The sequence below is a fragment of the Salmo salar genome, chromosome ssa29, assembly GCF_905237065.1.
Source record: "Salmo salar chromosome ssa29, Ssal_v3.1, whole genome shotgun sequence".
NCBI lineage: Eukaryota > Metazoa > Chordata > Actinopteri > Salmoniformes > Salmonidae > Salmo > Salmo salar.
This window is the reverse complement of record NC_059470.1, coordinates 42,998,120-43,017,896: the sequence shown is the minus strand read 5'-3', so window position 1 is coordinate 43,017,896 and position 19,777 is coordinate 42,998,120.

Sequence of the window (19,777 nt, the reverse complement as noted above, 5' to 3'; positions counted from 1 at the left end):
GCTGACGGATGCACTGCTGACGGATACACTGCTGACATGCTGACGGATGCACTGCTGACGGATACACTGCTGACGGATACACTGCTGACATGCTGACGGATACACTGCTGACATGCTGACGGATGCACTGCTGACGGATGCACTGCTGACGTGCTGACGGATGCACTGCTGACGGATGCACTGCTGACGATACTGCTGACGGATGCACTGCTGACGGATACACTGCTGACGGATGCACTGCTGACGGATGCACTGCTGACGCGATACACTGCTGACGGATACACTGCTGACATGCTGACGGATACACTGCTGACATGCACTGCTGACGGATACACTGCTGACGGATGCACTGCTGACGGATACACTGCTGACGGATACACTGCTGACATGCTGACGGATGCACTGCTGACGGATACACTGCTGACGGATACACTGCTGACTGCTGACGGATACACTGCTGACGGATGCACTGCTGACGGATACACTGCTGACATGCTGACGGATACACTGCTGACGGATACACTGCTGACAGATACACTGCTGACATGCTGACGGATACACTGCTGACGGATACACTGCTGACGGATGCACTGCTGACATGCTGACGGATACACTGCTGACGGATGCACTGCTGACGGATACACTGCTGACGTGCTGACGGATACACTGCTGACGGATACACTGCTGACGGATACACTGCTGACGCGACTGCACTGCTGACATGCTGACGGATGCACTGCTGACGGATACACTGCTGACTGCTGACGGATACACTGCTGACGGATACACTGCTGACTACTGACGGATACACTGCTGACAGATACACTGCTGACAGTACACTGCTGACGGATACACTGCTGACGGATACACTGCTGACATGCTGACGGATACACTGCTGACTGCTGACGGATACACTGCTGACATACAACAGATGCACTGCTGACGGATACACTGCTGACATGCTGACGGATACACTGCTGACGGATACACTACTGACAGATACACTGCTGACGGATACACTGCTGACGGATACACTACTGACATACTGACGGATACACTGCTGACGGATACACTACTGACATACTGACGGATGCACTGCTGACAGATGCACTACTGACGGATACACTACTGACGTACTGACGGATACACTGCTGACGGATACACTACTGACATACTGACGGATACACTGCTGACGGATACACTGCTGACGGATGCACTGCTGACTACTGACGGATACACTGCTGACGTACTGACGGATACACTACTGACGGATACCACTGCTGACATACTGACGGATGCACTACTGACGGATGCACTGCTGACGGATACACTACTGACAGATACACTGCTGACGGATGCACTGCTGACGGATACACTGCTGACATACTGACGGATACACTACTGACGGATACACTGCTGACATACTGACGGATACACTGCTAACATACTGACGGATGCTCTACTGACTGCTGCGGATACACTACTGACATACTGACGGATACACTGCTGACGGATACACTGCTGACGGATACACTGCTGACAGATACACTGCTAACGGATACACTGCTGACATACTGACGGATACACTGCTGACGACTGACGGATACACTGCTGACGGATACACTGCTGACAGATACACTGCTGACGGATGCACTGCTGACAGATACACTGCTGACGGTACACTGCTGACGGATACACTGCTGACGGATACACTGCTGACATACTGACGGATACACTACTGACATGCTGACGGATACACTGCTGACGGATACACTGCTGACATACTGACGGATACACTGCTGACGGATACACTGCTGACGGATACACTGCTGACATACTGACGGATACACTGCTGACGGATACACTGCTGACACTGCCGGATACACTGCTGACGGATACACTGCTGACATGCTGACGGATACACTGCTGACGGATACACTGCTGACGGATACACTGCTGACGGATACACTGCTGACATACTGACGGATACACTACTGACGGATACACTGCTGACATACTGACGGATACACTGCTGACGGATACACTGCTGACAGATACACTGCTGACATACTGACAGATACACTGCTGACATACTGACGGATACACTGCTGACAGATACACTACTGACACTACTGACGGATACACTACTGACATACTGACGGATACACTGCTGACGGATACACTGCTGACGGATACACTGCTGACGGATACACTGCTGACAGATACACTGCTGACGGATACACTGCTGACTGCTGACGGATACACTACTGACATACTGACGGATACACTGCTGACGGATACACTGCTGACATACTGACGGATACACTGCTGACATACTGACGGATACACTGCTGACGGATACACTGCTGACAGATACACTGCTGACGGATACACTGCTGACATACTGACGGATACACTACTGACGGATACACTGCTGACGGATACACTGCTGACGTACTGACGGATACACTGCTGACGGATACACTGCTGACGGATACACTGCTGACATACTGACAGATACACTGCTGACGGATACACTGCTGACGGATACACTGCTGACATGCTGACGGATACACTGCTGACGGATACACTGCTGACGGATACACTGCTGACATGCTGACGGATACACTGCTGACGGATACACTACTGACATACTGACGGATACACTGCTGACGGATACACTGCTGACAGATACACTGCTGACGGATACACTGCTGACATGCTGACGGATACACTACTGACATACTGACGGATACACTGCTGACGGATACACTGCTGACATACTGACAGATACACTGCTGACGGATACACTGCTGACAGATACACTGCTGACGGATACACTGCTGACGGATACACTGCTGACGGATACACTGCTGACAGATACACTGCTGACATACTGACAGATACACTGCTGACGTACTGACAGATACACTGCTGACGGATACACTGCTGACGGATACACTGCTGACGAATACACTGCTGACGGATACACTGCTGACGGATACACTGCTGACAGATACACTGCTGACGGATACACTGCTGACGGATACACTGCTGACAGATACACTACTGACATACTGACGGATACACTGCTGACAGATACACTGCTGACATGCTGACGGATACACTGCTGACATACTGACAGATACACTACTGACATACTGACAGATACACTGCTGACATGCTGACGGATACACTGCTGACGGATACACTACTGACGGATACACTGCTGACGGATACACTGCTGACGGATACACTGCTGACATGCTGACGGATACACTGCTGACAGATACACTGCTGACAGATACACTGCTGACGGATTCACTGCTGACGGATACACTGCTGACATACTGACAGATACACTACTGACAGATACACTGCTGACAGATACACTGCTAACATACTGACAGATACTCTACTGACATACTGACAGATACACTACTGACATACTGACAGATACACTACTGACAGATACACTACTGACAGATACACTACTGACAGATACACTACTGACAGATACACTACTGACATACTGACAGATACACTACTGACATACTGACAGATACACCACTGACATACTAACAGATACACTACTGACAGATACACTGCTGACATACTGACAGATACACTACTGACAGATACACTACTGACAGATACACTACTGACAGATACACTACTGACATACTGACAGATACACTACTGACATACTGACAGATACACCACTGACATACTAACAGATACACTACTGACAGATACACTACTGACATACTGACAGATACACTACTGACATATACACTACTAACAGATTCACTACTGACAGATACACTGCTGACACTGACAGATACACTACTGACAGATACACTGCTGACAGATACACTGCTGACGTACTGACAGATACACTGCTGACATACTGACAGATACACTACTGACAGATACACTGCTGACATACTGACAGATACACTACTGACAGATACACTACTGACAGATACACTGCTGACGTGCTGACAGATACACTACTGACGGATACACTACTGACGGATACACTGCTGACAGATACACTGCTGACATGCTGACAGATACACTACTGACAGATACACTACTGACATACTGACAGATACACTGCTGACATACGCTGACGGATACACTGCTGACAGATACACTGCTAACAGATACACTGCTGACAGATACACTACTGACATACTGACAGATACACTACTGACAGATACACTACTGACAGATACACTACTGACATACTGACAGATACACTACTGACAGATACACTACTGACAGATACACTACTGACATACTGACAGATACACTACTGACAGCTACACTACTGACAGATACAGTACTGACATACTGACAGATACACTCCTAACAGATACACTACTGACAGATACACTACTGACATACTGACAGATACACTACTGACATACTGACATATACACTACTGACATACTGACAGATACACTACTGACAGATACACTACTGACAGATACACTACTGACAGATACACTACTGACATACTGACTGATACACTACTGACATACTGACAGATACACTACTGACAGATACACTACTGACATACTGACAGATACACTACTGACAGATACACTACTAACAGATACACTACTGACAGATACACTACTGACAGATACACTACTCACAGATACACTACTGACAGATACACTACTGACAGATACACTACTGACATACTGACAGATACACTACTGACATACTGACAGATACACTACTGACAGATACACTACTGACAGATACACTACTGACATACTGACAGATACACTACTGACATACTGACAGATACACTACTGACAGATACACTACTGACATACTGACAGATACACTACTGACAGATACACTACTAACAGATACACTACTGACAGATACACTACTGACGGATACACTACTCACAGATACACTGCTGACGGATACACTACTGACAGATACACTGCTGACATACTGACGGATACACTACTGACATACTGACAGATACACTACTGACGGATACACTACTGACAGATACACTGCTGACAAATACACTGCTGACAAATACACTGCTGACAGATACACTACTAACAGATACACTGCTGACGGATACACTGCTGACATACTGACGGATACACTGCTGACATACTGACAGATACACTGCTGACATACTGACGGATACACTACTGACATACTGACAGATACACTGCTGACAGATACACTGCTGACGGATACACTACTGACAGATGCACTACTGACAGATACACTACTGACATACTGACAGATACACTACTGACAGATACACTACTGACAGATACACTACTGACATACTGACAGATACACTACTGACAGATACACTACTGACAGATACACTACTGACATACTGACAGATACACTACTGACAGATACACTACTGACATACTGACAGATACACTACTAACAGATACACTACTGACAGATACACTACTGACATACTGACAGATACACTACCAACAGATTCACTACTGACAGATACACTACTGACAGATACACTACTGACAGATACACTACTGACATACTGACAGATACACTACTAACAGATACACTACTGACAGATACACTACTGACAGATACACAACTGACATACTAACAGATACACTACTGACATACTGACAGATACACTACTGACAGATACACTACTGACATACTGACAGATACACTACTGACAGATACACTACTGACAGATACACTACTGACATACTAACAGATAGACAACTGACATACTGGCAGATACACTACTGACAGATACACTACTGACAGATACACTACTGACATACTGGCAGATACACTACTGACAGATACACTACTGACAGATACAGTACTGACAGATACACTACTGACATACTGACAGATACACTACTGACAGATACACTACTGACAGATGCACTACTGACATACTGACAGACACACTACTGACACATACACTCCTGCCGTACACAACGGACTTACTGACAGATAGTAGTCTATTTGACAGTCTATTTGTTAGTATGTCAGTTGTCCATGTGTCAGTATGCCCGTTGTGTATGGTGTAAATTCAAAACAACAAATATCTCATAATTCAAATTTCTCAAACATACAAGTATTATACACCATTTTAAAGATAAGATTCTCCTTAATCCAACCACAGTGTCCGATTTCAAAAAGGCTTTATGGCGAAAGCATAACATTAGATTATGTTAGGACAGCGCCGAGACAAGAAAAACCACACAGCCTTTTTCCAAGCAAGGAGAGGCGTCACAAAAACCAGAAATACAGCTAGAATTAATCACAAACCTTTGATGATCTTCATCAGATGACACTCCCAGGACTCAATGTTATACAATACATGTATGTTTTGCTTGATAAAGTTCATATTTATATCCATAAACCCCATTTTACATTGGCGCGTGATGTTCAGAAAATGTATTCCCTCCAAAACTCCTAGTGAATGAACACATCAATTACAAAAATACTCATCATAAACATTGATAAAATTTACAACAGTTATTGAAAGAATTATAGATACACTTCTCCTTAATGCAACCGCTGTGTCAGATTTCAAAATAGCTTTACGGCGAAAGCACATTTTTCAAGTACAGAGCTCAGCCATCAAAGCAAGCTATACAGTTACACGACAAGTTCTGGAGTCAACTAAACTCAGAATTAGTATTATAAATCTTCACTTACCTTTGCTGATCTTCGTCGGAAAGCACTCCCAGGACTCCCACTTCCACAAGAAATGTTATTTTTGTAAAAAAAACTCCATATTTATGTCCAAATACCTCCGTTTTGTTCGCGCGATCAGATCACTAATCCAAAGGCATAATGCGAGAGCGCAAACCCAGAGACGAAAAGTCAAATAGTTCCATTACCGTTTGTAGAAACATGTCAAACGATGTTTACAATCAATCCTTAGGGTCTTTTTTAACATAAAACTTAGATAATATTCCAACCGGACAATAGCGTCTTCATTACAGAGGAAAAAGAAGGAGTGGCGCGCCAGCGTGCTCGCGCAGTAAACAACTCACTGGTCCCAGGCAGTCCACTGATTGACTGAGCTCCTATTCTCTGCCCAGTAACAGTAGACGCATGAAACAAGTTTCTAAAGACTGTTGACATCCAATGAAAGCCTTAGGAAGTGCAAAATGACCCCACAGACACTGTAGTTTCAATAGGGATTAGATAGAATAACTACCAGTCACTTCCTGGTTGGATTTTTTCTCAGGTTTTTGCCTGCCATATGAGTTTTGTTATACTCACAGACATCATTCAAACAGTTTTAGAAACGTCAGAGTGTTTTCTATCAAAATCTACTAATAATATGAATATCCTACCTTCTGGGCACGAGAAGCAGGCGGTTTAATTTGGGCACGTATTCATCTGAATACTGCCCCCTGTCACCAAGAAGTTAAATTGTTTAACTTAAAATTGTTTAATTTGGGTCAAACGTTTCAGGTAGCCTTCCACAAGCTTCTCACAATAAGTTTGGTGAATTTTGGCACATTCCTCCTGACAGAGCTGGTGTAACTGAGTCAGGTTTGTAGGCCTCCTTGCTCGCACACACTTTTTCAGTTATACCCAGAAATGTTCTATAGGATTCAGGTCAGGGCTTTGTGATGGCCACTCCAATACCTGGACTTTGTTGTCCTTAAGCCATTTTGCCACAACTTTGGAAGTATGATGGGGTCATTGTCCATTTGGAAGACCCATTTGCGACCAAGCATTAACTTCCTGACTGATGTCTTGAGATGTTGCTTCAATATAGCCACCTAATTTTCCAGCCTCATGATGCCATCTATTTTGTGAAGTGCACCAGTCCCTCCTGCAGCAAAGCACCCCCACAACATGATGCTGCCACCCCCGTGCTTCACGGTTGGGATGGTGTTCTTCGGCTTGCAAGCATCCCCCTTTTTCCTCCAAACATAACGATGGTCATTATGGCCAAACAGTTCTATTTTTGTTTCATCAGACCAGAGGACATTTCTCCAAAAAGTATGATCTTTGTCCCCATGTGCAGTTGCAAACCGTAGTCTGGCTTTTTTATGGCGGTTTTGGAGCAGTGGCTTCTTCCTTGCTGAGCGGCCTTTCAGGTGATGTCGATATTGGTTTTACTATGGATATATATACTTTTGTTCCCGTTTCCTCCAGCATCTTCACAAGGTCCTTTGCTGTTTTTCTGGGATCGATTTGCACTTTTTGTACTAAAGTACGTTCATCTCTAGGAGACAGAACGTGTCTCCTTCCTGAGGGTATGACGGCTGCGTGGTCCGATGGTGTTTATACTTGCGTACTGTGATGGCCCTGAATTTTTCTGAACATCTCAGTGTCACACCTGCAGAGCTGAACCTGAGTCGTCCCTTCCGAGGACCCTTGGAGATGGTGCTACAGCCCCAGCAGGTTACTCCAGACGCTGCTTGCTATGACCAGGTAGTCCATCTCCACGACTTGAGAGCTCTTGTCTCAAAGAACATGATCCAGGCTCGAATCAGGCAGAAGAGAAATTATGAGACGAGACATGCAGTTCCAGCTTCGTGATCGGGTGTGGCTTCGCTCTCATCCTTATTCAAAAGCTGAACAATTCTTCTCGGCCAAGCTCGCTCCTAAATGGCAAGGACCATATAGGATTGTGGAGCAGAGAGGCCCTTTGAACTACCGAGTGGTGAAAGAGGACACATGTGAAGATATGCGCGTTGTCCATGTCTCAGGCTTAAGGCCTGTTACCCCTCGGCTGAGGAATTGGAGGAGATTGAGCGCCGCAAGGTCCTGGATATCTTTGAAGAGGAAAGTGAGGAGACTTTTCTCGGATTCCCAGACCCAGAAGTCTCACGCCTTAACTCCTGTGACCCCTCGGCTGAGGAGCGTGAGCTCCAAAAAGTCATGAATATTTTTGTAGAGGAAAGTGATGAGGAGACCTTTCTCGGTTTCCTCGACCAAGATGTGCCTTCCAGGGCAATGGTCGGCTTTTTCCAGGGGAGGGTGTGTGTGACGGCCCTGAATTTTTATTGTGATTGATACTGGGTTTACGCTGCACTGGTATGAACAGACAAACATTGCGTGACTAAGGTCACTTGAGTTCCCTGAACTCCTTTACCGGGCTGGACTCTTTAGGCCCGAGGTACAGGACATTTCTGGAGGAACCAGAGCTGTTTAAAGCTCATTATTGTATATTGTTGTGTGTGTGTGATCATTTATGTTGTTAATACAACCCACGCAAAAGAATACAGTTGTTTTTGAAGTTCTTTCCAATGTTTTAAGGGTTTATGAAAAGTGTATTTCCATCCTGTCTTTTACATGAGTCCTTTGTATTGGTGTAGACTTGACGGACCAGATGGGACTCATTCCCTCCTAAACCAAAAGGAGAAACCAATATTTTCTCTGGTAGGCACAACCTACCTGGCACCCCTATAAATGATAACCTCAAGTCAAAACCGTTACAGTACTATTGTTTGTACAGATGAACGTGGTACCTTCAGGCATTTGGAAATTGCTTCCAAGGATGAACCGGACTTGTGGAGGTCTACAATTTTTTTTCTGAGGTCTTGGCTGATTTCTTTTGATTTTGTGTCATGCACAAAGTAGATGTCCTAACCGACTTGCCAAAACTATAGTTTGTTAACAAGAAATCTGTGGAGTGGTTAAAAAACGAGTTTTAATGACTCCAACCTAAGTGTATGTAAACTTCTGACTTCAACTGTATGTATTGGCCATTGAACCGCTATGAAGCCATATTGGGACTCCCCAGTAGATCAGTCCTACATGAATGGTATACAGCATTTCAATTGATCTTTTCAAGGACAAAATTAAATGTTTTTAAGAACTGTTTAGTTATGGTGGGGACAGTAACATTAGCGATCAAAAAATATATACTTTAAGGAAAATCTTTTGATATGTTTAATGTTTAGCTCACAAATATAATTTCAAAGTATGCATTAAGATGTCTGTAATATAATAAACGTGGCAAAAATGAATGTAGACATTAATACATGTATTTCTATAGCTTTCTAAATATTTTTACAGTTCTGGTACCGATATGGAGGTGCGGCGGCTTCAACACAGCGCCCCCTATGTGTCATCTAGTATATATATGTATATATAAACCATTACATGAAACTATTGCGACGTGCCGGACGAAGGGCTTCAGTGCGCAAGGTGCACTGTCACCACAGAGCGGTAGTTGTGTTCCACCGAGGAGAAGTTGTGTTCCACGGCCCGTCTGTCAAGCCGATTCGCTGGGGCGATCTCTGCATAAAGAAAACTTTTATTTCAAATTGTTTGTTGGAATACGAGTTGGAAACGTCCCGGAGTTTGGTTTGTGTCCAGGAGTTTGTAAAACATTAACGACATTCAAACGTGTCACCACTCAAACGACAGGATGGATGCTTCAATTTATTTTACATTTATATTGGTGGTCCGCTGCGCCATCTCCACGGTAAGTAGCCTGAGATATCGTTATCTAGTCTAAATGCATTGACTCTATTGAATTTATGATAAAAAACAATATGTATGTGTATGACAAATACGATATGCTTTGGCTTGATTTTGTTGAGTAAATAATATTCTGATAGTAGGCTAGACGACGTTGTTTTTACAGTATAACTAGCTTACTAAGATTTTATAAGCATTTGTGGACACAGTACGGGGCTGTAAATCATTAAGTAATTGTGTGTTGTTACAAATTACATTTGGTTTGTGTACATAACGAATTCGCAAGAATGGGTGGTAGGCTAATAACGTTAGGTAACCAAATGCGTATTTTGCGCGTAATTCATGTCCAATAACTAGCATCTTATGGTTTGCCCGATAGCCTTAGGCACAGGCTTTGGTTCCATATACAGGATTTAAGAATTTTGTACAAAGCATGACCCGAACCTCCAGTCACGCCTGTCAGTTCAGCCCTAATCTCGCGCCTTTCCCGGTGTTTCATCTCGGCGGCAGTTCAGGTCAAAACCTTTCGCCTCTCCCGGTTCAGCCCTAACCTATCCCGGTGCTTCTACTGACCGCGGCTCCATCACACGGTGGTCGTGATATGAGTCACTAGTCCATCACGAGCTCTTTATAGTCGAGGACCACCGAATAATACCGAGACTGCACCAGCATCCTAATCCTCTCACCTCAGATGCTGCTGACTCATCTCTTCTATTTGCTTTATGTCTCCGGATGCAACATGTTCTCCTCTAGCCTCTAAAGCCTGTTGGATGTTTTTCGTACTGTTCTGATCTCTGCTACTAAACCCTTTTTATTAAGGATGTATAACTCTCTAACGCGTGATATGTGAATTGACTGGCTCACTCAGTATATATTTACTGTTTTTATGGATCATGTAGACATAAATCACCCACTAGACCAGGTGTATTGAACTCTTACCCTACGAGGTATGGAGCCTGCTGGTTTTTTGTTCTACCTGATCATTAATTGCACCCACCTGGTGTCCCAGGTCTAAATCAGTCCCCCCCCGTCTAGAGGGGAAGAATTTTTTTTTAAAGCAGTTGCACTGGCTTTGAGGTCCAGAATTGAATTTGAGGGAATTAGTTAATGGGATGCCTTCACACCAAATAAGAGATCTTTGATAAACTATGAAAGTCCCATTGATGTTCTTCTACACCCTTTCTACTGTCTGAGGGGTCTCATAGGCTGAATAGAAATGTATTGATCTTGAGAGTTTACTGGTTCAATAACAAATAATAGCCACCTGAATAAAATCTGGTATTTCCATTCAGTGAGGCGGCAAAGTTGGATTCTTGTCTGTCCGTTATTCTCCAAAATGACAATGGAGAGGACGGAGAGGATATTCAGTCTGAAGATACTGAGAAAAACAACAACTATTTGAGGTATGAGAGCTGCTTTTGATATATGCATCTATATTACCATATTACCACACCATCCATGTATCAAAGCTATTACCATACAGAGAGAAGCCCTGCCTGGCTCTGTGAGACAAGCCCTGCCTGGCTCTGCGAGAGAAGCCCTGCCTGGCTCTGTGAAAGAAGCCCTGCCTGGCTCTGTGAGAGAAGCCCTGCCTGGCTCTGTGAGAGAAGCCCTGCCTGGCTCCGTGAGAGAAGCCCTGCCTGGCTCTGTGAGAGAAGCCCTGCCTGGCTCCGTGAGAGAAGCCCTGCCTGGCTCTGTGAGAGAAGCCCTGCCTGGCTGCGTGAGAGAAGCCCTGCCTGGCTCTGTGAGAGAAGCCCTGCCTGGCTCTGTGAGAGAAGCCCTGCCTGGCTCTGCGAGAGAAACTCTGCTAATGCCTCTGATCTGGCGGACTCACTAAACACAAATGCTTAGTTTGTAAATGACGTCTGAGTGTGCCCCTGGCTATCAATGAAAAAGAACATTGTGCCATCTGGTTTGCTTAATATAAGGAATTAGAAATTATTAATAGCATTTACTTTTGATACTTAAGTATACTTAAAACCAAACAAGTTTTATTTTACAGGGTGACTTTCACTTTCACAGTTTTACACACTTTATATATACACTGGGTGTACAAAACATTAGGAACACTGTCCAAATATTGCGTCACCCCTGCCCTCAGAACAGCCTCAATTCGTCGGGGGCATGGACTCTACAAGGTGTCGAAAGCGTTCCACAGGGATGTTGGCCCATTTTGATTCCAATGCTTCCCACAGTTGTGTCAAGTTGTCTGGATGTCCTTTGGGTGTTGGATCATTCTTGATACACACAGGAAACTGTTGAGCATGAAAAACCAATCAGAGTTGCAGTTCTTGACACATTCAAACACTCCTGGCACCTACTACCATACCCCGTTCAAAGGCAATTACATTTGTCTTGCCCATTCAACCTCTGAATGGCACATACACAATCCATGTCTGAATTGTCTCAAGGCTTAAAAATCCTTTAACTTGTGTCTTCCCCTTCATCTACACTGATTGAAGTGGATTTAACAAATTACATCAATAAGGGCTCCTAGCTTTCACCTGGATTCACCTGGTCAGTGTGTCATGGAAAAAGCAGATGTAAATAAAGGTTAAATAAAAATAGAATTAATGTTCCTAATGTTTTGTACACTCAGTGTATGTACTAATGTTTGGGGAAGAAATCAGTACAGGTACATATCAGACATCATTGTTGTTCTCATGGTTGAATCTGGTCACTCTGCATCAGACATGTTGAGCAATATGTTTGGAACATCGAAACACAATAAAATCACAATATCGAATCGCAATAAATATACAGTACCAGTCAAAAGTTTGTACACACCTACTCATTCAAGGGTTTTTCTTATTTTTTTTTGGGACCATTGTCTACATTGTAATAGAGTGTGCAAAGCTGTCGTCAAGGCAACGGGTGGCAACTTTGAAGAATCTGAAATATAAAATATATTTTGAATTGTTTAACACTTTTTTTGGTTACTATATGATTCCATATGTGTTATTTCATAGTTTTGATGTCTTCACTATTATTCTACAATGTAAAAATAAAGAAAAACCCTTCAATGAGTAGGTGTGTCCAAACTTTTGACTGGTACTGTATAATCATAAAATAGCAATATACACTGCTCAAAAAAATAAAGGGAACACTAAAATAACACATCCTAGATCTGAATGAAAGAAATAATCTTATTAAATACTTTTTTCTTTACATAGTTGAATGTGCTGACAACAAAATCACACAAAAATAATCAATGGAAATCCAATTTATCAACCCATGGAGGTCTGGATTTGGAGTCACACTCAAAATTAAAGTGGAAAACCACACTACAGGCTGATCCAACTTTGATGTAATGTCCTTAAAACAAGTCAAAATGAGGCTCAGTAGTGTGTGTGGCCTCCACGTGCCTGTATGACCTCCCTACAACGCCTGGGCATGCTCCTGATGAGGTGGCGGATGGTCTCCTGAGGGATCTCCTCCCAGACCTGGACTAAAGCATCCGCCAACTCCTGGACAGTCTGTGGTGCAACGTGGCATTGGTGGATGGAGCGAGACATGATGTCCCAGATGTGCTCAATTGGATTCAGGTCTGGGGAACGGGCGGGCCAGTCCATAGCATCAATGCCTTCCTCTTGCAGGAACTGCTGACACACTCCAGCCACATGAGGTCTAGCATTGTCTTGCATTAGGAGGAACCCAGGGCCAACCGCACCAGCATATGGTCTCACAAGGGGTCCGAGGATCTCATCTCGGTACCTAATGGCAGTCAGGCTACCTCTGGCGAGCACATGGAGGGCTGTGCGGCCCCCCAAAGAAATGCCACCCCACACCATGACTGACTCACCGCCAAACTGGTCATGCTGGAGGATGTTGCAGGCAGCAGAACGTTCTCCACGGCGTCTCCAGACTCTGTCACGTCTGTCACATGTGCTCAGTGTGAACCTGCTTTCATCTGTGAAGAGCACAGGGCGCCAGTGGCGAATTTGCCAATCTTGGTGTTCTCTGGCAAATGCCAAACGTCCTGCACGGTGTTGGGCTGTAAGCACAACCCCCACCTGTGGACGTCGGGCTGTCATACCACCCTCATGGAGTCTGTTTCTGACCATTTGAGCAGACACATGCACATTTGTGGCCTGCTGGAGGTCATTTTGCAGGGCTCTGGCAGTGCTCCTCCTGCTCCTCCTTGCACAAAGGCGGAGGTAGCGGTCCTGCTGCTGGGTTGTTGCCATCCTACGGCCTCCTCCACGTCTCCTGATGTACTGGCCTATCTCCTGGTAGCACCTCCATGCTCTGGACACTACGCTGACAGACACAGCAAACCTTCTTGCCACAGCTCGCATTGATGTGCCATCCCGGATGAGCTGCACTACCTGAGCCACTTGTGTGGGTTGTAGACTCCGTCTCATGCTACCACTAGAGTGAAAGCACCGCCAGCATTCAAAAGTGACCAAAACATCAGCCAGGAAGCATAGGAACTGAGAAGTGGTCTGTGCAGAACCACTCCTTTATTGGGGGTGTCTTGCTAATTGCCTATAATTTCCACCTGTTGTCTATTCCATTTGCACAACAGCATGTGAAATTGATTGTCAATCAGTGTTGCTTCCTAAGTGGACAGTTTGATTTCACAGAAGAGTGATTGACTTGGAGTTACATTGTGTTGTTTAAGTGTTCCCTTTATTTTTTTGAGCAGTATATATTGTATTGGCACATAAGTATGGTGGTAATATGGTATGGTGGTAATATGGTATGGTGAGGTCCCTCAGTATGGTGATAATATGGCATGGTGGTAATATGGTATGGTGGTAATATGGTATGGTGAGGTCCCTCAGTATGGTGGTAATATGGTATGGTGGTAATATGGTATGGTGAGGTCCCTCAGTATGGTGGTAATATGGTATGGTGGTAATATGGTATGGTGGTAATATGGTATGGTGAGGTCCCTCAGTATGGTGGTAATATGGTATGGTGGTAATATGGTATGGTGGTAATATGGTATGGTGGTAATATGGTAATATGGTATTGTGATAATATGGTATGGTGGTAATATGGTATGGTGGTAATATGGTATGGTGAGGTCCCTCAGTATGGTGGTAATATGGTATGGTGAGGTCCCTCAGTATGATGATAATATTACACTTCCTGTTGTACGAGGAAAAGCTTGTTTTTATTTATTTTTTAAGTTTGTTGTTTGAAAGTGTATTGTAAAGTTCTTGGTAGCTAGCTAGCTTCTTAGTTTGGATCCCTTGACGCTGTCGGCATCAGTTGCTGGGACCGCTTGTCTCTTTCCAGTGATCCTGCCGACCAAGGACAGGTCTGAGGAGCTATTTGGCGTCGCAGCTAGCCTAGCTGCTAGCTAGCTGCATATAAAGCTAGTGGGTTTTTCTTGAACACAGCCCGCGATGCTGTCTCCCATTGTGGCTTGGACCACGATTGTCCCGGGTTTGTGGCTGTTTAGATCCCTGCTGTTTGTTGTTTTCAATCTTCCCTGTGACCTGCCCTGTCTGGAACTGCGAGAAGTAACAGCGTAACCTACCCTGCTAGCTACCATGACAAAGACCGAAGCCGGCGGGAGTACCGTTAAGGACAGTGGTGTCTCTCTGTCACGCGGGAATGATCTTTTAAATGAACAAACATTGACCTACAAGCAGTTGTTACAACAAGAAAATTGCTTCAAGAGTTTTGTCAAATACTCATGGATTCTACTAATAAAAGAATGGACAATCTGACCAGAGAGGTCCAGGACCTGAAGAACAGTTTATAGTTCTCCCAGGCTCAGCTCGATGAGTTGGAACAGGAGAACGGCAAGATGACAGCAGGAAGATTGAGGTGGGGCGCACCCACAGGATTGGAAAACCCACCACAGGCCCAGGTGACAGGCACAGGCCGATAGTGGTCAAGTTCCTGAGATTTAAGGACAAGGTAGCTGTTCTGGAAAGAGCAGGACCATCCTGAAGCTGTGCGCCAGAAGAGGAAAGAACTGATCCCAGCCATGAAAGCTGCCAGAGTGTGTTGGGACATTGCTTACATCTGCTATGACAGGCTCATTGTCCACCATCCCTCCCAGAAGCCTGGAAGGGATGAGAGAGCCAAGCCTATGGGTTTGTAGCTTCAACCCTGCAGCCCACACACACACACACACCAATTCATTAATGGACTGCTGAATGTATAGTTTTTCTCTTTCTTTTCCATATTATGTCTCTCTGATCAGCTACCCAGGAAAGGGCTGAAAATAGCCCATATTAATATATGTAGCCTTAGAAATAAGGTTCATGAAATCAATAACTTGCTAACATCAGATAACATTCATATATTAGCCATTTCTGAGACTCACTTAGATAATTACTTTGATGATACAGCAGTAGCAATACAAGGATATAACAACAGAGGGTAGTGCGAACGGCCCAGTACATCACCAGTACATATACCAGGCGGTGTCAGAGGAGGGCCCTGAAAATTGTCAAAGACTCCAGCACCCCCAGTCATAGACTGTTCTCTCTGCTACCGCACGGCAAGCGGTACCGGAGCGCCAAGTCTAGGTCCAAGAGGCTTCTAAACAGCTTCTACCCCCAAGTCATAAGACTCCTCAACATCTAGTCAAATGGCTACCTGGACTATTTACATTGCCCCCCTCCCTCCTCTCCACACCACTGCCACTCTCTGTTGTCATCTAAGCATAGTCACTTTAATTAACTCTACCTACATGTACATTGCAAAAACGAATTGCAAAAATCACTGAAGCTGGAGACTCATCTCCCTCACTAACTTTAAGCATCATCTGTCAGAGCAGCTCACAGATCATTGCACCTGTACACAGCCCATCTGTAAATAGCCCATCCAACTACCTCATCCCTGGATTGTTATTTGTTTTGCTCCTTTGCATCCCAGTATCTCTACTTGCACATTCATCTTCTGCACGTCTATCAGTCCAGCGTTTAATTGCTAAATTGTAATTACTTCACCACTACGGCCTATTTATTGCCTTACCTCCCTAATCTTACCTCATTTGCATACACTGTATATAGACTTCTCTATTGTGTTATTGACTGTATGTTTGTTTATTCCATGTGTAACTCTGAGTTGTTGTTTGTGTCACACTGCTTTGCTTTATCTTGGCCAGGTCGCAGTTGTAAATGAGACCTTGTTCTCAACTGGCCTACCTGGTTAAATAAAGGTGAAATAAAAAACATACTACCTCAACTAACCTGAACCCCGCACATTGACTCTGTACCGGTACCCCCTGTATATAGCCTCCACATTGACTCTGTACCGGTACCCCCTGTATATAGCCTCCACATTGACTCTGTACCGGTACCCCCTGTATATAGCCTCCACATTGACTCTGTACCGGTACCCCCTGTATATAGCCTCCACATTGACTTTGTACCGGTACCCCCTGTATATAGCCTCCACATTGACTCTGAGATCATACAAAAGATTTTGCTGTAACTCTTACGTGGATGATGCAAAAACTATTTGTCGGTCTGATGTGATTAATGAGGAGCATCCAGATGCTGCACTTGATGAATTTATGAAATTGCTTCTTCCAATTATTGATAAACACGAACCTGTTAAGAAACTGACTGTTAGAACTGTTCAGGCTCCATGGATTAATGAGGAATTGAAAAACTGTATGGTTGAAAGAGATGGGGATAAAGGAAATAATAAGGCTAATAAGTCGGGCTGTACATCTGACTTACTGCAAATTGAGAAATTATGTGACTAAACTCAACAAAAAGAAGAAGAAACTGTATTGTGAAGACAAGATCAATGATATAAAGAATACTGTAAATTAACCTGAACCTATCACTGTTACATTGAACTGGGTGAATATGAAGGACAGTATCCTAAACCCATCACTGTTAGATTGAACTGGGTGAATATGAATGACAGTATCCTAAACCCATCACTGTTAGATTGAACTGGGTGAATATGAAGGACAGTATCCTAAACCCATCACTGTTACATTGAACTGGGTGAATGACAGTATCCTAAACCCATCACTGTTAGATTGAACTGGGTGAATGACAGTATCCTAAACCCATCACTGTTACATTGAACTGGGTGAATATGAAGGACCAGTATCCTAAACCCATCACTGTTACATTGAACTGGGTGAAGGACAGTATCCTAAACCCATCACTGTTACATTGAACTGGGTGAATGACAGTATCCTAAACCCATCACTGTTACATTGAACTGGGTGAAGGACAGTATCCTAAACCCATCACTGTTACATTGAACTGGGTGAATGACAGTATCCTAAACCCATCACTGTTACATTGAACTGGGTGAATATGAAGTACCAGTAACCTAAACCCATCACTGTTACGTTGAACTGGGTGAATATGAAGGACAGTATCCTAAACCCATCACTGTTACATTGAACTGGGTGAATATGAAGTACCAGTAACCTAAACCCATCACTGTTACGTTGAACTGGGTGAATGGAATATGAATGACAGTTACCTAATATACTGTAATAGAAATAAGGCCATGCTCATAAAAAAAAAAAATGATCGACCCGATCTTAAAAGGCACCGACCACCACTGTGTTATGGGTATGCTTGTTCTATAAGGACTGGGCAGTTTTTCAGGATAAAAAAAGCAATGGAATGGAGCTAAGCACAGAACACGGAAAACCTGGTTCAGTCTGCTTTCCAAAAGACACTGGGAGATGAATTCAACTTTCACCAGGACAATAACCTAAAACACAAGGTCAAAAATACACTGGAGTTGCTTACCAAGTAGACAGTGAATGTCCCTGAGTGGTTGAGTTAATTCTGCTTGTAAATCTATTGCAAGACCTGGAAAAAAGTTTGTCTATCAATGATCAACAACCAATTTGACAGAGCTTGAAGAATTTTGAGAAGAATAATGGGCAAATGTTGCACAATCCAGGTGTGGAAATCTTAAAGAGTTACCCATAAAGACTCAACAGCTGTAATCGCTGCCAAAGGTGATTCTAACATGTATTGACTCAGGGGTGTGAATACTTATGTAAATAAGACATTTCTGTATTTCATTTATTTAAAATGTAAAAAAGTATCAAGTTGAGGAATTAATCATTTCTGAAGGCATTCTATATCATTCAGCTTACATTAGAAAAGGTGCCTCAGAAATGCACAAAGTATTTTAGCACATTCATAAAATACCATAAAACTGTATGCTGCCATCGAATACTGCATTCTTACGTACGGTAAAATGAGTGTACAAAACATTAGGAACACCTTCCTAATATTGAGTTGTACCCCCTTTTCAGAACAGCCTCAATTCGTCGGGGCATGGGGGTCTACAAGGTGTCGAAAGCGTTCCACAGGGATAATGGCCCTTGTTGACCCACAGTTGTGTCAAGTTGGCTAGATGCCCTTTG